The sequence below is a fragment of the Crinia signifera genome, chromosome 2, assembly GCF_055691185.1.
Source record: "Crinia signifera chromosome 2, ASM5569118v1, whole genome shotgun sequence".
Taxonomy (NCBI): domain Eukaryota; kingdom Metazoa; phylum Chordata; class Amphibia; order Anura; family Myobatrachidae; genus Crinia; species Crinia signifera.
The window spans coordinates 228,185,054-228,205,001 of NC_139218.1; the positions used below are offsets into that span (position 1 = coordinate 228,185,054).

Consider the following 19,948-nt stretch of genomic DNA (forward strand, 5'->3'; position numbering starts at 1 on the left):
TTAAGGTATGCGATGGACCCGATTTCAGCTGAGTATACAATTTTAAAATCGGGTGCGATGCGATTTCCCATTGAGTCCCAGGTACTTGTGTATTTTGGCGGCGCCCATCGCATCGCATACCATAACACATACGATGGTATGCGATGCGACGCGATATCGTACGATAGAGCACGATGGCATACAATTTTGAAATTGTATGCCATTGTACATGGCATACGATGCCATACGATGCGATGCGATTAAACATTGTATAAGCACCCTAATGGGTGCTTATACTATGTTAAGCACCCAAATGGGTGCTTACAATGTTAAATGCACCCCCACGCCACCCCCCACTATAAACGTGAACCCGAAGCGTGGCGAGCGCAGCGAGCCCGCGAGGGGCGGCGGTACGCGTCCTACGACCTTTTCATACCCCCACTATCCACGTCGGCGTGGAGTTGAGAATAGAATAGTGTGGCGAGCGCAGCGAGCCACCGAGCCCGAAGCGTGGCGAGCCCCGCGAGGGGACGCGGATACCTTCACAGGTAAACGCGTCCCCTCGAGGGCTTCACAGGTGTCCGCGTCGCCACGGACACCTGTGAAGCCCGCGAGGGGACGCGTATAACTGTGAAGGTATCCGCGTCCGCTCGCCACGCTTCGGGCTCGGTGGCTCGCTGCGCTCGCCACACTATTCTATTCTCAACTCCACGCCGACGTGGATAGTGGGGGTATGAAAAGGTCGTAGGACGCGTACCGCTGCGCTCGCCACGCTTCGGGTTCACGTTTATAGTGGGGGGTGGCGTGGGGGTGCATTTAACATTGTAAGCACCCATTTGGGTGCTCAAAAGCACCCTTTAGGGTGCTTATACGATTTTTGGTCGTATAGGGGGTCAAAATCGCGTCGCATCGCATGCCATCGGGTGCATGGCATGCGATGCGATCTGTTCGTCGTATGACGGACATCGGGGGCGCCGCCAAAATACACAAGTACCGAGTCCCATGTTAAATGGCACCCCCAGACCCGATTTTTAATTGTATACCCAAGTTGATTTTATAAAGTGTGGCGAGCGCAGCGAGGCGAGCCTCGCCACACTTTATAAAATCAACTCCACGCCGACGTGGATAGTGGGGGTATGAAAAGGTCGGAGGACGCGTACCGCCGCCGCTCGCCACGCTTCGGGCGTTCATAGTGGGGTGGCGTTAACAATGGGGGGGCATTTCACATACTCATGGGGGGTATACAATTAAAAATCGGGGTCTGGGGGGGATTTAACATGGTAATAAGGCATCTTGGTGCCTGTACAATTAGAAATCGTGTAAAATCGCGTCATATCGCATGCGATGCGATTTTTCATCGTACAATGACCTGCAATGGAAATCGGGGGTGCCGTGATAATACACAAGTACCCAAGTGTTCTAGTTGGCAATTTCAAACTGAAATATGCAAAGCAATTTTGTTACAACTTAAAAGTGCGATTAAAAGTGTGTATTTACAGTGACGAACTTTACCTATATTTTAACTATGTGCTATTTGGCCTATGGCCAAATACACTACACATAGATAGTCAAATTGTCTTGCCTGTGCAATCTGTACTTCGGTATCGCATGCAGGGTTAACACGGTGCAATTTTTTGCTAACTTACTATCTAGTAAAAATCGTAAGCCAAAATTGCACCATGTGTACACAGCTTTATACTTGTGCATGTATGAGAACTTAGGTAACACAATTACAGTGCACGCACACAATCTAGTAGCACCCCACTATGTATAAAAATCTATTTGGAAATACGGTAAGATTTCTAGAAATGTGGCCTAGCTTCTGTATGGAGATCACACATTCTATAAAAGTTTATTTAAAACACTTTATGACAAAGAAGCTTTCATAAAATCTTCCAATGTTATAACCAGCAGAGTTTAAAACATTAATGAATGTGAAGGGATGTACTATGAAAAAGGTCTTTGTAAAGGCATTTAACAATTACTAACCCTAAAATGTACACATTGCTGGTATTGATATCAAAGACACATTATTCATGTAAATTACTGACTCATGTACAGGCTGAAAGACAAATATTCATGAGCTATATAAATAACTTAATAATAATAATAATAATAATAATAATAATAATAATTAATGTGCACACATTAAAGCTATATTGCTCATGTGACATGCTTTATTGCTAATACCACAATAGAGAAATGTACAACTTCCATTTGTTACTTAGAAACAACAATATTTTTCCTAAAATAAAAGACGAAAAGTTTTAGATTTATATGAAACTAGCAGTAACACTTTATTACTGAGCAGTTGAGGAAATGGGTGGTCGCATCCAAGTATACACAGACAATAAAGATAGAGTCCATTAAGTTCAATTTGTAAGCCGAGCCATAAATCAGCAGCACTCACAAAGCTTAAACACAATGTAAGAGAAAACCCAGGGGGAAAAAAGCACAATACAGTTCTTCACATATAATAAAGTGCTGTAACATACGGTAATATTTTATGCCACTCTGGGCATTAATAAGAAGAATATGCAAAGAGCTTAACCTGATAGGCAATTCCTTTGCTTCCAAAAAGAGGCCGCATGCAAGAGAGGGCCAGTTTATATAAACTATTGTCAGGCAGAGCCCAAGTGAGGCATGACGGCATCATTCTCACATCTCACTTACCTGGACAGACAAAATATGCTGGTGCCACATAATCTGACAATGGAAAGTGCTACAGACTGCTCATCACATTGTCATTTCACTGCAACAGAAGTAGAACTTCCAAATATGAAGCAGATGAAGAAAGTCCAGGCTAAGTAGATCAGAGAAGATAAAACAAGAGTCTGAAGAGGTTCCAAATGAACACAGGGATTGCACTCTGCTTCCTCTCTTTGTAACCAGCACTATCAAGCATAAATGTATCCTCCTGGGAACCCTAGTGACTTCCTAGATTCCACAGGAGGTAGTGTGGAAGGAATCACATCTGCAGATGAAAGAGTGTCTGGCTCCTCCTCTTCGACCCATCTGTGCTTTACTACTTTCTGTTTATTGCAGTGAGAGATACCATAAAATTTAATTTACAAGTCTGAATGGAATCTGCTACAATAGTAGCAGTCTAGAAGGCCGACCACACGTGCTGCAATATCGCAGTAGATAACCGGCAGACATACTTCCTTATATTGCACTATGTTTCAACTCAGTCATACACAGTTTATATCATAAAAGATTAATCTATGCAAAAAAAAAAAGGACACCCAAGGCTAGAATATTCTCACACGACCTGGCATGCCAAGGGGATACAGTCATTTGGTCTACAGCATGATGGTTGACAAACATTAGGTCGACATGGTGTTTTTGACTGTTTTTTGAGCTGACATGTGCCGACAGGCAGTATTTCATGCCCTACCACCCACTAGGGTGTGGTGGGAGAATGAAATCGTGTGCCGAGCATAGTGTGCACCGTGCCCGAATCATGGCAAGCTTTCCAAGGGGACGCAGTGCTACATCGGTGTCCATGTCAACCAAACATGTGCCGACAGGCGGTATTTCATGCCCTACCATCCACTAGGGCACGGTGGTAGAATAAAATAGTGTGCCGAGCATAGCGAGGCACCATGCCCGAAGCATGGCGAGCGCAGCAAGCCATGTGAGGGGACGTGGTGCACTTTAACCAGTGTCCATATGTCGACTGTCAAAATTTGGGTAAAAAAACAGTTTAAAACCCCATGTCAACCTTCTGTCGACCTAGACCAGTGGTTCCCAACCCTGGTCCTCAAGTACCCCCAACAGTGCACGTTTTGCAGGTCTCCACACAGAATCTGTGAAATAATGAGCTCCACCTGTGGATCTTTTAAAATGTGCCTGAATAATCTGTGCACCTGCCGGGTGACCTTGAAAACATGCACTGCTGGGGGTACTTGAGGACCAGGGTTGGGAACCACTGACATAGACCTAATGCTTGTGTTGACCTAATGACCTGTCGACCAACTTACTGTAGACCAAATGATCCCATTCCATGCCAAGAGGGGCTGTTTGGTGTGACAGCAGCATAGATACATGAGGAAATACCTGTATATACAGCAAATACAGGGCTGTAACTAGGCTGAGCAAGAGGGTATCTGTCTAAAGCACATAGGACGGTAAAGGCTAGTGTGCTGGAAAGTTAATATTTTAGGATAATTTGGTTAAATGAGGACTAGAGGAATAGGCAAACGCAGGGGGGGGGGGGGGGTTCTGGTTGCACAGAAAACCCCCCCCCCCCCCCCCCCTCCTCTTGTCAAGAGCCTTAAATTATGACAATAGCACTGGTATATAATATGATCAATAGAGCTGCCACCACATCAATGTAAGGAGCAGAGCGGAGCTGTTGCACATGTCCTGTGGGAGCAGATTCTTCGGTACTTATGTAGTAACTGGGCTGCCGATTTCTAAATCGGGTCGGATCGGGAGATCGCATCGCATCGCATGCGACCATGCGATTCGATGCGATGCGATGCGATGACCCGATTTTTCCATAGGAATCAATGTTAAAATGGACTGAGTCCATTTTAACATGGAATTCAATGGGAAAAATGGGTCCTTTTCATACCCCTACTATCCAAGTGGGCATGGAGTTGGATATAAACCTGTGGCGAGCGTAGCGAGCCACCGAGCCCGAAGCGTGGCGAGCGCAGCGAGCCCCGCGAGGGGACGCAGATTTCTTAAACAGTATTCTGCGTCCCCTCGCGGGGCTCGCTGCGCTCGCCACAGGTTTATATCCAACTCCATGCCCACTTGGATAGTAGGGGTATGAAAAGGACCCCTTTTTCCCATTGAATTACATGTTAAAATAGACTTGGTCCATTTTAACATGTAATTCAATGGGAAAAAGGGGTCCTTTTCATACCCCTACTATCCAAGTGGGCATGGAGTTGGATATAAACCTGTGGCGAGCGTAGCGAGCCACCGAGCCCGAAGCGTGGCGAGCGCAGCGAGCCCCGCGAGGGGACGCAGATTTCTTAAACAGTATTCTGCGTCCCCTCGCGGGGCTCGCTGCGCTCGCCACAGGTTTATATCCAACTCCATGCCCACTTGGATAGTAGGGGTATGAAAAACACATATCTCACTCAATCTCACTTGCATCTGACACATTAATGACAACTGTAGTTAAGGATTAATGATATATTTGTGACAGAAAATAAAGCAAACAAACAAATTAATGTGACTTATTAAGCAATGTTAAGGCATGCAGGATACGGCCAAATACATCATCGCCAGCTAGGGACTTGCGCCATACAAATTCGGTCATGTAGCTGGTCAGATTGCTGCGAGCTGTTCCACGATGGCACTTATTCCTCCACTTGACACAACCCCATAAACGTTCTATGTTCTGGGTGTGTGCCCCACTTTCTGGATCCACAAAGTTGAAGCGGTGGTTCATCCTGGCATGAGTGTAGCCAGCCGCCTCCAAATCAGTGGTTCGGTATGCTCGCCAGCAATCCGACATCACAGTGGACCCAGGTTCGATGTTAGCTTGAATAGCAACCATCAGGGTTGCAGCATCTCTCTGGGCAACTGGCAGCATGAAGCATTGCCCAGTCTCTCTGCAGACACCGCCGAACACCCATTGCTGGGGAAGTAGTCGGCCCACATTGGACTTACGACGGACAAAAAGAGTCTCATCCACCTCGACCACTTTTCCTGGGCCTCCAATCTTGCGCTGCGGCTGAGCAAGAATATCCTGCTCACAGGCCTGACGCATAAACGCATTATATGCGACCACTGTCTTGATTGACAGATTCAGTTCCTTTTGACACAACTCCACTGATGTCAACTCCTGGCTCCACAAATATATGAAACGGACAATTGTGACAAAAGGGAGTCGGCACCCAGGACTAAATAGCGCAGCACGAACACTTTTTTTCTTGCCGCAAGCCTTGATATAACACCGCCACTTTTGATCAGCCATGTTCAGGCGCATGGGATGCCCGTTGTCGCAGGTGGCTGTGGTGGGCAGAAGGCCATGTTGCTGCAGGAAAAGAACAGCAGCTTCTTCAGTCTGCGGCAATGTAAACAGCCTTGCCGACGACGCAGCTGCTGACGTGGAAGCTGTAGCCATATCCGTATCCAAATCTCCTCCAAAATCACCTCTCTCAAAACAGCACTTTCTCCTCTCAAACACCCTCACATTTTACTCCTCCCTAACCTCCTAAAATACCCTTTCTCCCAATTTTTGCCACCTGTGCCAAAGCCTAAATTAAAAATTAGGTGCAATAGGTGAAAAATCGGGCCCATCGCATCGGATCGCATCGCATCGGATCGCATGCGATTTGGTTGTATGCGATGCGATGCGATATCGCATCGCATCGCATCGGATTGTATGCCTTAACTTAAGGCATACAATCCAAAAATCGGCAGCCCAGATACTACATAAGTACCGATTCTTCTAGCACATTTAAGGCCCCCATACCCTATGCGATTTTGGGCCGATTCCATGCGATTTCGGCACGAGAAATCGGCCCAAAATCGTATGCGTGTGACATTTGTTCCCATTACATTTGATCCCGTGTGCATCGGACCAGATCAGGAGGTCGGAAGTGCAGCACGTACGATGACGTCTGACCTCCTGCAGAGGGCGGGCAGCAGCGAGGGGTGCCGGTGACAGTGGGGCGGGTGGCGGTGATCAGTGTGTGCACTGTAGCACCGCAGCAGACGGCCAGCGGCGGCTATTACAACTTTGAAATGTAACAACAACAAAAAAATAGGAATTTCTTAATAACGAAAATATTGACTAAGCATTAGTCCATGACATTGTGACAAAAATTGACTAGATGAAAATGCTGCATCATTTCCATCTGGCCACTTCCAGGTTGTATTTTTCAAGCTATTGATTTATTGGATTCTTTAATAATACTGTATTTTATACTGGTTTTCCTCACAAGAGTAAAGGCACGGTGACGTAGGAAGCTTCTACGAAAGGATGCTTGTCCTGAATTCAACACATTGAACCTACATAACTTACTTATGTACCTCTACTCTTGCAAGGACACCTTGCAAATACACCGATATTCAAAGAGGATATTTACCTTCTACTGTGCAATCTATCGGGACTACTCAAACAGGTTATTATACCTTTACCTCTTCTGCACAAATATTTATGAGAGTTGCCTTTGGACTATACCACATACCAGCAACTCTCCTAAATGCTGCTCAGTAGGTTACCATTGGAGTTAGAAACTCCTGTTGTCTTTGAGAATAGTAGTGCAAAGCAGTGGGAGACTAGGGGCAGATTTATTAAGCTTGGTGAAGTTATAAAGTGTCTGGATTTTATCACCGGTCAATCAGCTGTGAAGTTAGACGGTTTGAAAAATGACAGGTAGGAGATGATTGGCCAGTAATAAAAACCAGACATTTTATCACTTCACCGAGCTTAATAAATCTTCCCCTAAAAACCAGAAGAAGTGGGATAATTGTGCCGAGAAGCAGTTGGGGGCAATGTACAGTGAGTACTACGGTAGAGAAGTGTATTTTGCAATGCTGAGAAATCAAACCCACACAAATGCCCATGGTAGACTTCCACGGAACTTACATGTACGGTACATCTCTTGTCTTTTCCCTATTTATTGCCAAAGGGAAAAGGATTTTGCTCAGGAATGTTTTCGGTACTTGTTTCCTAGCACGGCGCCCAACGGGTCCCATCGCATACCTTACCTTAAGGTATGCGATGGGACCCGGCCTACCCGATTTCGGCTTTTTTTTAGGTTTCCTGACAAATGTAAAATCGGGTCCATCGCATGCCATTATAATGGCATACGATGCGACCGACCCGATTTTACATTATAAGCATTGTATGTAATGTTAAATTCCTATGTAAAATCGGGTCCATTGTATGCCATTATAATGGCATACAATGCAACCAATGCGATGGACCCGATTTTACATAGGAACCAATGTTAAATGGCCCCCCATACCCAATTTTCGATTGTATACCCACCCTGATGGGTAATTTCGATGTCAAATGCCCCCCCCCCCATTGTTAACGCCACCCCACGATGAAGCGTGGCGAGCGCAGCAAGCCCGCGAGGGGCGGCGGTACGTGGCCTCCGACCTTTTCATACCTAGTGTTCCCGCTAGGCTGTTTTAGCTGGGAGCTGCGCCCTGCCCGATTTTTAAAGGGCAGAATGCGCCTTGCCCCTCTAGAAGCTCCCCGCTAAAACAGCCTGCTGCCTGCCCGCCGGAGTGCACCGGTGAAGCCCAGCGCCACCATAGATTGCGGTGCACGGCGCTTTCCCGGCAGCTCGGGGACTTAGTTACGGCCGGGCACGCCCCCTTCAGTGTCGCGGCGGCCCGGGCACCAGTGTCGCGGCGGCCCGGGCACGCCCCCTTCAGTGTCGCGGCGGCCCGGGCACGCCCCCTTCAGTCACGCCCCCCAATTGTGACGCGGCGGCCCGGGCACGCCCCCCAATTGTGACGCGGCGGCCCGGGCACGCCCCCCAATTGTGACGCGGCGGCCCGGGCACGCCCCCCAATTGTGACGTTGGCGTGCCCGGTCCGCCCCTCCAGCGCCCTGCCCCGTTTGGTTCCTAGAAGGAACACTAATACCCCCACTATCCACGTCGGCGTGGAGTTGATTTTATATAGCGTGGCGAGAGCAGCAAGCCACTAAGTCCGAAGCATGGCGAGCGCAGTGAGCCCCGCGAGGGGACGCGTAATACCTGCGAAGTAATGCGCGTGCGCTCGCCACGCTTCGGGCTCGGTGGCTCGCTGCGCTCGCCACACTATATTAAATCAACTCCACGCCGACGTGGATAGTGGGGGTATGAAAAGGTCCGAGGACGCGTACCGCCGCCCCTCGCGGGCTCGCTGCGTTTGCCATGCTTCGTGTTCACGTTGATCGTGGCGTTAACAACGGGGGGGGGCATAGAATGAAAAATGGGGTCTGGGGGGCATTTAACATTTGGGCCAATGTAAAATCGGGGCTCAGGGACCATTTAACATTGGTTCCAATGTAAAAAAATCGGGTCGGTTGGGTCAATCGCATCGCATGCAATTTGGTTGCATGCGTTGGGCCCGACTTTTGCAACCCGGTTGCATACAATTAAAATCGGTGGCGCCATGCTAGGAAACAAGTACCATGTTTTCTGTATATAAAAGGTTTTAATTTTCCCACTTGGTATCTATAGCTGGGTACACATTAGACGACACTGCAAACAATGTAATGTCATCAACAATTTCCCTTGAACTGCCTAGAACTCCCTTACAAACAATATAGTGCATTCATACTGAAGAATCTAACAACATCAATCAGTGGCCACATCCAGGACAAAGCTGTCATTGACAATATAGACAGGATTTTACTGCATGTACAGATGACAGAGAGGACTGTTAACAACTCAGTAGCTTGCATATTATTATAGAGTGCACAGACACATGCATAAAAAGTGTTAACAATATCATTTTTGTGCATATCCTTAATAATAATAGTTTACTATGTGCACACCTTATGTGTTTATCTAGAGGACTCAGAAGACCCAAATGCTAGCACTTGTAGTTCAGTAAGTGAGCGACAGCATGTTTTGGCAGTTCTACAAACCACAAGCTGACCAGATTGGTTATGGTATAGCAGGTTGACCGGGTGTAGAGTGACCATGTTCTGGTCGGCCACCCTTAGTCAATCCCACTAAGTTACATGGTTAAAGATAGTCTGCAGTAACGCTAGTTAGATGCCAGCTGGTGATCAGCGGGACCATGGTTGATGGTCTGATGATGGACAGGAGTTTTTCACGATTTTTAAATGTTATTTAGACGCAAGCAGGTAATCGGCGGGATCATGGTTGATGGTCACATGGTCGACAGGAGGTTTTTCAGGACTTTTTGGTGCCTGTCCACTTGGATCATACTTTACTATCCAAGTGGACATAGAGTATGTGCACAGTGTCCTCCCGCATGGCTCGTTACGCTCGCTATGCTTTGGGCACGGTGCCTCAGTACGCTCAGCACACCAGTCTATTCTAACTCTATGTCTACATAGTAAGTTATGATCCAAGTGGACCAGCACCAAAAAAATGCTGAAAAACTTCTGTCAACCATGTGACCATCGGTCATGGTCCCGCCGATCACCCGTTGGTGTCTGAAGGTGCTGGAAGGGGCATTGTCCAGTTATGAAGTGAAAACGAAGGTGGCCATACACTGAATGATTTTCAGACAGCTTTTATGTCAAATTAAAACAGAACTCCATACACAACCAACTTTTTTCATCAAACCAATCTACTTATATCCAACTGTAATGTCAGAAGTAAGCAGACAACTCAATTGACTAAAAAAAATAAAAAAAATCATGTATATAATAATAAAAAAATAAAAAAAAAATCACTAAAAGCTAAAGAACAGAATATGTGCTGCCTCCTTTCTCAGTCTGCAGGTCCTGCTGTAAAGCTAAGCGAGTAGGTCTGATGGGAAGAACGGTTTTTGGCCATATATTGTTATTTTTAGTCTCAGAGGTTTATTTACTAAGATTAGAGTTCTATTAAAGATGGGATGTTGCATATAGCAACCAGACTACTTATTTATTTAGCACCTTCAGAGGATAACCGATAGAATCTGTTTGGTTGCCCATAGCAACATCCCATCTGCAATAGAACTCCCATCTTAGTAAATAAACCCCTCAGTCTGACTACTTTGTCACCCTGCTTCAACACATAGCAGAATAATTATTTTGGATGCAAATGTCTATTATAAGTCTTTCAGAAGACAACTTGGTACTTGTTTCCTAGCACAGTGCCCATCGCATACCCTAATTAAAGGTATTCGATGGGACCCGATTTTCGGGTCCTAAGCCAGCACTGTACAATTTTTGGTACTTGTGAGTTATCCGGGCGTCCGATTTTGTACTTACGATTTGCATGCGATATCGCATACGATATCGCATACGATATCGGATCCGATTTGCGATTTACATGCGATTTAGCATGCGATTTGCATCAGATTTGCTATTCATTTCATTACCCCACTATCCCCAAAGTGTGTCTATCAACGTGAACCCGAAGCGTGGCGAGCGCAGCGAGCCCGCGAGGGGCGGCGGTACGCGTCCTCCGACCTTTTCATGCCCTACTATCCACTAGGGCGTGGAGTGAGAATAGAATAGTGTGGCGAGCGCAGCGAGCCACCGAGCCCGAAGCGTGGCGAGCGCAGCGAGCCCCGCGAGGGGACGCGGACACCTGTGAAGCCCGCAAGGGCACGCGGATACCTGTGAAGGTGTCCGCTGCGCTCGCCACGCTTCGGGCTCGGTGGCTCGCTGCGCTCGCCACACTATTCTATTCTCACTCCACGCCCTAGTGGATAGTAGGGCATGAAAAGGTCGGAGGACGCGTACCGCCGCCCCTCGCGGGCTCGCTGCGCTCGCCACGCTTCGGGTTCACGTTGATAGACACACTTTGGGGATAGTGGGGTAATGAAATGAATAGCAAATCGGTACTTGTGAGGCTCCCGATTTTGTATTTACGATTTGCATGCGATATCGCATACGATATCGCATACGATATCGGATCCAAAATCGGACGCCCAGATAACTCACAAGTACCCAATTTTTAAATCTCATCACATTGCATGCCATTAAATTGGAATGCGATGCAATGAAAACTATTTAATTGTACATGCACCCTGATGGGTGATTAGTATGTTATATGCACCCCCAGCGAGCACGCAAGGGGCGGCGGTACGCGTCCTCCGACCTTTTCATACCCCCACTATCCACGTCGGCGTGGAGTTGATTTTATATAGTGTGGCGAGCACAGCGAGCCCCAAGACTGAAGCGTGGTGAGCACAGCGAGCCCCGCGTAATACATGTGAAGTTATCCACGTCCGCTCGCCACACTATATAAAATCAACTCCACGCCGACGTGGATAGTGGGGGTATGAAAAGGTCGGAAGACACGTACCGCCGCCGCTCGCCACGCTTCGGGTTGGCGTTAATAGTGGCGGTGGCGTTAACAATGGGGGTGCATATAACATACTAATCACCCATCAGGGTGATTGTACAATGAAATCATTGTTTTGATCTGGTCGCATGCAATGTGATCAAAACGATGTAACAAGATTAAAATTGTGGGCGCCGTGCTAGGAAACAAGTACTGACAATTTCCTTTAAGATTTCAATTTAGAAAGTGATCCACCTGTTTTAAAGTAACTTCTAGTTTCTGCAATACAAAGCTACAAGTAACTTAACATTTATATCACTTGACTACACAGGTCTAACAAGTTCACACAACTTTTTTCAGGATAAAATCAGTGTTTAGATGGATGTCCTGTAAATCGTGCTAAATACTGTATGCAAGGTGTTTAGTTATATTCACCCTACATAAGCAGGAATCCTTCAGTAATGCTACTTTCACACCGCAAAAACGGCATTGACCCAGTAATTTAAAAAGTTTTTAAAAATGGGTCAGACAGCCTTAAGTGCGGTCTGAAAGGGGTATTACCGTTTCAATGCCGTTTTGTCCCATCACATTACCCAGGGGCACTGAAACGGGTAGGACCCTGCTTTTTAACCGTTTTGAATTTCTGGTTTTCTTGAACCGGTAAATTCAAAACGGACCATTCACACCGCACATATTACCATTTTGAAACGGTTAAAAAAAACAGCATTTTACCCGGTAATAAGTGCGGTCTGAAAGGGGCACTGTGCACTTCTCCATTCACCAGAAAGTAATAGTAAACGAGTAAAGATGTACATTTCACGACAAATCGCCTACATCGCTCAGTAAGTACGGGTGATCACTCACTCTCAAATGTCAGATGCTAGGTTTCAGGTGCTGAACGTTAAACCTAGCTAAATTGCCTGCAACCTTGTTTATAAAGGATGAAACACTGTCCTTCATAAATAAAGCTGGGTAGATGACCCGCAAACGATGCAATGTTGTCAATGATTTCCCTTGAACTCCCAGACAAACTAGATCTTGTTTACACAATAGGCAATTTTCCTAAAGATACTGTCAGTGGCCACATCTAGAAGTATTCTATTGTTAACAACACATACAAATGTTCCTGCAGGAAGATCAGTAGAAGTGACAAACACCCAGCGGGAATGCACATTGGCATAGTGATAGAGTACATACTGGATGCATTATACCCCTTTTTAGACCGCATGCTCAACCCAGAGTATTGCCGGGTCATTACGTCACCAACCCAGGTCGAGGTGCAGTCTGAAAGGGCGACCCTCGAGCAATCCAGGAGGTCAACCCTGAACATGGCCCTTCATTACAGTGGTGTCAGATCTTGTGCCAAACAGCTATGCATCTTTTTTTTTTTTTAATCAAAATGTACATTTTGATTACTTGAAAAATGACATTGCTGTAGTACACTGATTAACAAGGTCTGAATCTGGTACAGTCATGCTTCACTCAACTTTCTACAGGTGTAAAACCAATTCCTACACAGATACATTCTCAGACCTGCACCTCTAGTACACCATGAGCGACCCCTCTGCATCTGCTATGTGTGTACCCTCTGCATCTGCTATGTGTGTAAAGCTGGGTACACACTTCCAGTGGCTGGCAATAATAGTTAACTATACTATAACCAGTGCTATTTTTCAGCAGGAACCTTCCTAAACCTCTAATTAAATATTACATCATCAGGATTGGTTTCTAAATACAATATATACATCTGTCTCTCCCTTTCTCTATGATATAGTGCATACACAATGACCAATATCGCTTATGATACCCTTCAGTGACATCACCTGCCCCCCTCCCCCCACATGCAGTGACTGACGATATTGTCAGATTGTACTGCATGTACAAACGACAGGGGGAGGATTGGGAGTGCACATCATTAATGATATTGAGCACACACACTGACCGATATTTGCGATGTATCGTTAATGCACTTTAGGCACAAAATACATTGCACACCTGACCTCACCGCATCTCTGTTACGTCAAGCATGAGGTGGTGTAGGTGATGGCACAGCTGAATATAATTGTATTACCCTGAATAGCAGGTCAGCTGATCAAACAGGAGCTGGGCAAAAGGATGAGAGGAAAGGCACATAATCTGCCCCACAACCAATGGCGGGCTGGGCAGGGTGCCAGATGCCCCCTGGTCGGTACATTATAGGTTGCTTAGGGCCACAACTCCCCCTGCACCCTCTGTAGTCTGCCTCCAATGGCCGGAGATCCACTTTCACCCCTGGCCGCCGCTGCCCACACCTGTCATTTAATCCGCTCCGGACAGAACCGGGTCGCGTGCTCCTTCTTACATCACGCACCGAGGAGACAGAGGAGAGCCGGAGTGGCCCGGCCGGTGCGGGAGGAATGCAGCGCGATAGGAGGTGGATAGTGTGCACTCACCTCAGTAGCCACGCTTACTCCAACAACAGAAGGGGGGCTGCTCTCCGTGCCGCCGGGATCACACAGTAGCCTTCACGCTGCTGCTGCTTTCTCTGATGCTCATGGGCCGCCGGTATCCCGGGTCTCCTTTCAGCGGCGACCATGTTCCCCAGCAGCCCGCATCCGGCCGCCGTTCGTGTTCATGAGAAGGAGGAGGCGCCCGTGGTCTCCGCTCCGTACACACGCGGCAGCGGCTGCTAGCTGCTGCTATACCAGTGCGGCCATTCCCTCCCCTGCTGCTGCTGCTGCACACCACCTCACTGCTGCCTGTATCCTGTCTGTGCTCACACCCCGCATACTTCACCGCGAGTCAGCAGCTGGCCGCTATAGGAGTGGGATTGAGATGACAGGGTTGCAAAGTCTAGGTCGGCACAAGCAGAAGGTCAACATGAGGTTTTTTACGATTTCTATAAAATTTGGACTTTTCTCACTTTACGATAGATTTGGACTCCTGGCCTGACCATAGTACATTAATTAGGGATCCACTTGCTCAAGTGTCGCCATTGACCATTTGGGTATGGGTCATTGGGTCGACCCTAGGGCCTATTTAGGTCGACATGCATTGGGTTGACAGGGTTTAAGTCAACACCTGAAATAGGTAGACATGGCTTAGGCTAACAGGGTTGGAAGATCCGCACAAGCATTAGGTGAACAATCGACAGGCAAAAGGTTGACATCAGTTTTCATAGTTTTTTGCACTGAATGTCGACATAATGCCATCACCGTCACTGTGCTCACCATGCTTCTGGCAGACTCAGAGTGCCCCGCTGTGCTCGTCACAGGGGCGGATTAAGCCTTCGGGGGCCCAGGCCACTTTAAACAGGGGGGGGCCCTCCCACTTGTCATTGCTGGCCGCAAACTGCACGGGAGTATTTTACACTTTAAAAACACTGCACTGTGGTACCCAGCTCACTCATAATTTGGTGAGTGAGGTACGCTATCCACGGCAATCATAGAATTAAAGAAATCACTACAGGTGTGCTCCCCCCCCCCCCCCCCCTTTCTCTAATAAAGGTGATGGGAACTACACCATAGTACTTATATTGAATACACATCTCTACAATACCATACATTGGATTGTTTTCTCTTTTTACTCTTCGGTATTTATGCTAATGCAATTTCCTGAGGACTGAATAAGGAGAAAACACTACAAACATTGACAGAAACCGTGAGAGGAGACTTCACGATCTGTCTAAAAGAAACCGTGATAGGAGTCCCCACCACGTGTTTCTGTGAGTAATGGTACGCCCCCCCATCATAGTTTATCCTGACTAAAAGAAACCTTTATGAGAGACATCACATATATTGATTGTGAGTCTTTGGGGTACGCTATACCTTCATTTTGTGTGACTTACATTTAAAAGGACACCTTTCAAAGGCGTCCCTCTTCACCTTTTGGTAAGCAAAACACACCACTTCTAAAGAATTACCATAGTCCTCTAAAACTGCAAAAAGAGAATCTACACATTGTTGTTTTTTCACTTTTCATATCCCGAGAACACGTTTCATGAAGACCCACCCAATGAACTTCTGAAGGCGACGAACCATCTAACCACAGGAGGATAAAGAAACCTTTATAGGTTTGAAAATAAACATCATCAGAGTGAGTTGGGGTACGCCCAATGTTATATGAAGTTCCAGAAAAGCTCATTTTTTCACAATATAAGAATAATGATCTAATCACATATTTATTTTACTTCTTTATTACACATGTACTGTGGAATATATCACCTTGAAAAAGCACCATAACACGAAGCATCTTTATTCAAAAGAAAGGACACAGTCAACAACCAAATAAGACAGGGGGTGCGATTTAGGATTTGGGAAGAAATCTCCAGTTTTTTAAAGCGGCAATCATTTACACAGCAAAACCAGTTTGATTTTGAAGTGTAAATGATTGCCGCTTTAAAAAAACAGGAGATTTCTTCCCAAATCTCTCATTTTCTGAATCTCTCATCCTATTAAATCTCACCCAAGAACTTTTATTTTCTTCCTTTTTTCACTTTATTTATTATTATATTCACATTTATGCTGCTTTCCCACTGCAGACCCGTTTTAAGTTACAGGTAATCTTAAACGGTATTTAGCATTCCCACTGCAGCAGATTACCGTTTTAAATGCCATTTAAGTACCATTCCCATTGCAGGTAAAACGTTTTAGCTCTTCAAAACGTTTTTACAGCACAAATGAGTGCCTGTGACTTTAATGGGCTTTTCAGGGTTAAAAAGGTGCACACCCACAGTTGTTTTCACATAATAAAAGGAGGGGGAGGGGCCAGTGGTGCGTACAAATCCCGCAGCCGTCAACATTTGTGCTATGTGTCGGCTCAATTTAACCCATGGTGGACAGTAATATATACATTGCTGGCCAGTGCCAGCTATGTATATATTACTGCCTAATAACTAAATCATTGGTGCCCAGTGGTGCCTGTAATAAATAGATTCCTGGCATGTGCCAGCAATCTATATATTACTGGCTTATGATTGTCATTGGTGCCCAGTGGTTCCAGAAATATATAGATTGCTGGCATGTGCCAGCAATCTATATATTACTGGCTTAGGATTGTCATTGGTGCCCAGTGGTTCCAGAAATATATAGATTGCTGGCATGTGCCAGCAATCTATATATTACTGGCTTAGGATTGTCATTGGTGCCCAGTGGTTCCAGAAATATATAGATTGCTGGCATGTGCCAGCAATCTATATATTACTGGTTTAGGATTGTCATTGGTGCCCAGTGGTTCCAGAAATATATAGATTACTGGCTTACAAAATAAAACATTGGTGGCCAGTGCTGCTCCGTGTGGAGCAGGACGGAGGGAGGCGGGGCATGTGGCCGGACCCGGGAGGACAAGCAAAGATGACCTGCGGGGCGGACCGGACCAGCGTCGCTAACGGTAGGGTGAGACAGGCGGGGGAGCAGGGCTCTTCAGCATCCAGCCGCTGCAGCAGTAGCCAGCCGGACACAGCGGGGCAGCGTGGACAAGTGAGTATAACAGGAGGGGGGGGGGGGCCGGGGGTGGCAGCGGGGCGTACCGCCGAGCTGAAAGTGGTTAACCTTTCAGCCCGGCAGCATACACACACAGAGATGATGGCTGAAAAAATCAGCCATCATCTCTACCGTTTAAGATGCATTCCCATTGCCTCTTAAACGGTAGATTACCGTTTAAAACTCTGCTTTGGAAACGGGTTGAAATACCGTTTAACTTTAAACGGTATTTCAACTCTGGCGCTTTCCCACTGCAGCCTTAAACGGTATTTTGCCCTCAAAAATCGGCAATATACCGTTTTAAGGCTGCAGTGGGAAAGGGGCATTAGAGTATTACTGTTTATTTATTGTTTTATGGGCCTCCTGAGGAGTCTCCTCCAAAAACTTTCCTTTGCATATCCGTTCCAAGGTGTTGTGACACCTAGGAGGACTCTCTTCTGAAGCTGTATAGCGCCACCTGTGATCGTTGTTCACTCCTGTACACTGTATTGGAGTGCCTTTTATTTGGAGGAATGAATATATATATATATATAGTCCATGGTACTGGCACTCACATCGACACGGAAAACTTGCTGGGGTGACAATCCAGGGTAGGGAACTTGCTAGAAGGTCACTACTTTGTATAATAACACAGAATGGAGTCACTCACCAGTCTTTTAGGCAAATCAAGATGGGTTTATTCAGGCAGCATGGCAATGGTAGTGGGCATCGACGTTTCGGTCCGCCTCTGGGACCTTTGTATCTTGAAAAAGGTCCCAGAGGCGGACCGAAACGTCGATGCCCACTACCATTGCCATGCTGCCTGAATAAACCCATCTTGATTTGCCTAAAAGACTGGTGAGTGACTCCATTCTGTGTGTTTATATATATATATATATATATATATATATATATATATATATACACACACACCACATGAAAAGACTGTGTTTGTCCCTCTGTAAATTACTCTGCTCAGTCCTCACATGCTCAGTCTGCCTCTGATTAAAAACCCTCCTATGACAAGGCCACTGCTGCTGCTGTCTTCCATGGGCCGGAGAAGCATGTAATGAGCTCCATCAATAAGAGCTCAGCACAAGCTTCTCAGCCTCTAACCCAGGCATTCCCAACCACGGTCCTCAAGGCACACCAACAGTACAGGTTTTAGTGATATCCAGGCTTAAGCACAGGTGACTTAATTAGTATGTGAGTGATTCTGATTAATCAATCTGTGCTGAAGCTTGGATGTTACTGAAACCTGCACTGTTGGTGTGCTTTGGGAATGTCCGCTCTAACCAAGTTGTGCAAAGTCTCATGGGTCATCTCCCAGTAATGCACTGCACACTTGTGCAGTCAGTGTGCCTTGGCTAAAAAATAGAAGATATTCTGTACAATTGCGCAAATAAAGCAGCTTAGACAAATGATATAGAAGTAACACCAGACTTCAAAACAGATATACAGTGAAAAAACATCAAAAGTCTTTAGCGCTGAATATGGTGGAGCAAATAGGTAAGATCACACTTACACTATTAATAGGGCAAAGTCCCAAATGGTTCCTATCTTGTTTGCAACGATGTTCTAGGAACAACACAAAAATGGGACTTGATCCCAATAGTAATCTTTCTCCTTTCTTGATAAATCTGGTAAAGAAAGGAAAATAGTGCAGACACCTCTTGTACAGGGGGGAACAATTTATTCATTCATCACACTCACAAAGGTACAAGGGTAAAAAGCATGTAAAATCACCAGCCAGTGACAGACAATGGGCGTAGATCTCACCAACCACTCCTGTGGTCGTGCTGCTGAAAGGTGCCGGTTCCTTAAAGCCGATCGCCGACAGGGTTGGAAGTGGATCAATAGATGGGAGATGCTGTCGTTTCTCCAGCCACGGGTACAGCTGCTCAATGCATTTCGGACCATTCGTCCTTCATCAGGAGCATGTTGTACTCCGTGGCTGTAGCTGTTTTTAAAGGCAAAGTGGCGCGAAACGATCCCGGTCTCCGGTCACGTGGTCCGGAACCGGAAGTGCGTCATCCCGCTCACATACGCAAGTTCCGCGTTCCAGTAAACCCGGAAGCGTGCGTTCCACACGTCGGGACTGGATAGCGGAGATTTGTACTCCGGGGACAGGAAACATGACAATCTTTTAGAACGAAAACAAAGTAGAAATAGAACATCAGATTTCACATTATAATCATTCATTGCAAGTCCATTATGGGTTTTTTCTTGTCTTTGCTTTCTGTTTCTGTAGAAGAATCCTTAAAGTGCATTGTGCTGTGAAATTGCGCTTAAAGGTCCCGGATTAATGTCCATATTTAAAAGTCCATATGAAATAAAATAAAGATAAAAATACCATTGGTATTGGTATTTTTATCTTTATTTTATTTCATATGGACTTTTAAATATGGACATTAATCCGGGACCTTTAAGCGCAATTTCACAGCACAATGCACTTTAAGGATTCTTCTACAGAAACAGAAAGCAAAGACAAGAAAAAACCCATAATGGACTTGCAATGAATGATTATAATGTGAAATCTGATGTTCTATTTCTACTTTGTTTTCGTTCTAAAAGATTGTCATGTTTCCTGTCCCCGGAGTACAAATCTCCGCTATCCAGTCCCGACGTGTGGAACGCACGCTTCCG

The 19,948-nt window shown here is 46.1% G+C and overlaps 1 protein-coding gene across 3 annotated transcripts in view; it reads right to left on the reverse strand.

The window, feature by feature from the left end:
* SCML2 (Scm polycomb group protein like 2) overlaps positions 1 to 14,638 on the reverse strand; it is a 90,599-nt gene extending 75,961 nt beyond the window's left edge. Inside the window, exon 1 of one of the 3 annotated variants that reach the window (XM_083173970.1) lies at positions 14,297 to 14,638. The gene's annotated coding sequence lies outside the window, so the exon portion shown is untranslated. Of the gene's footprint in view, positions 1 to 13,935; positions 14,054 to 14,296 lie in introns of those variants that run through there. The other 2 variants (XM_083173968.1, XM_083173969.1) reach the window with 2 other exon arrangements.
* Between the last annotated feature and the right edge of the window lie 5,310 nt (positions 14,639 to 19,948).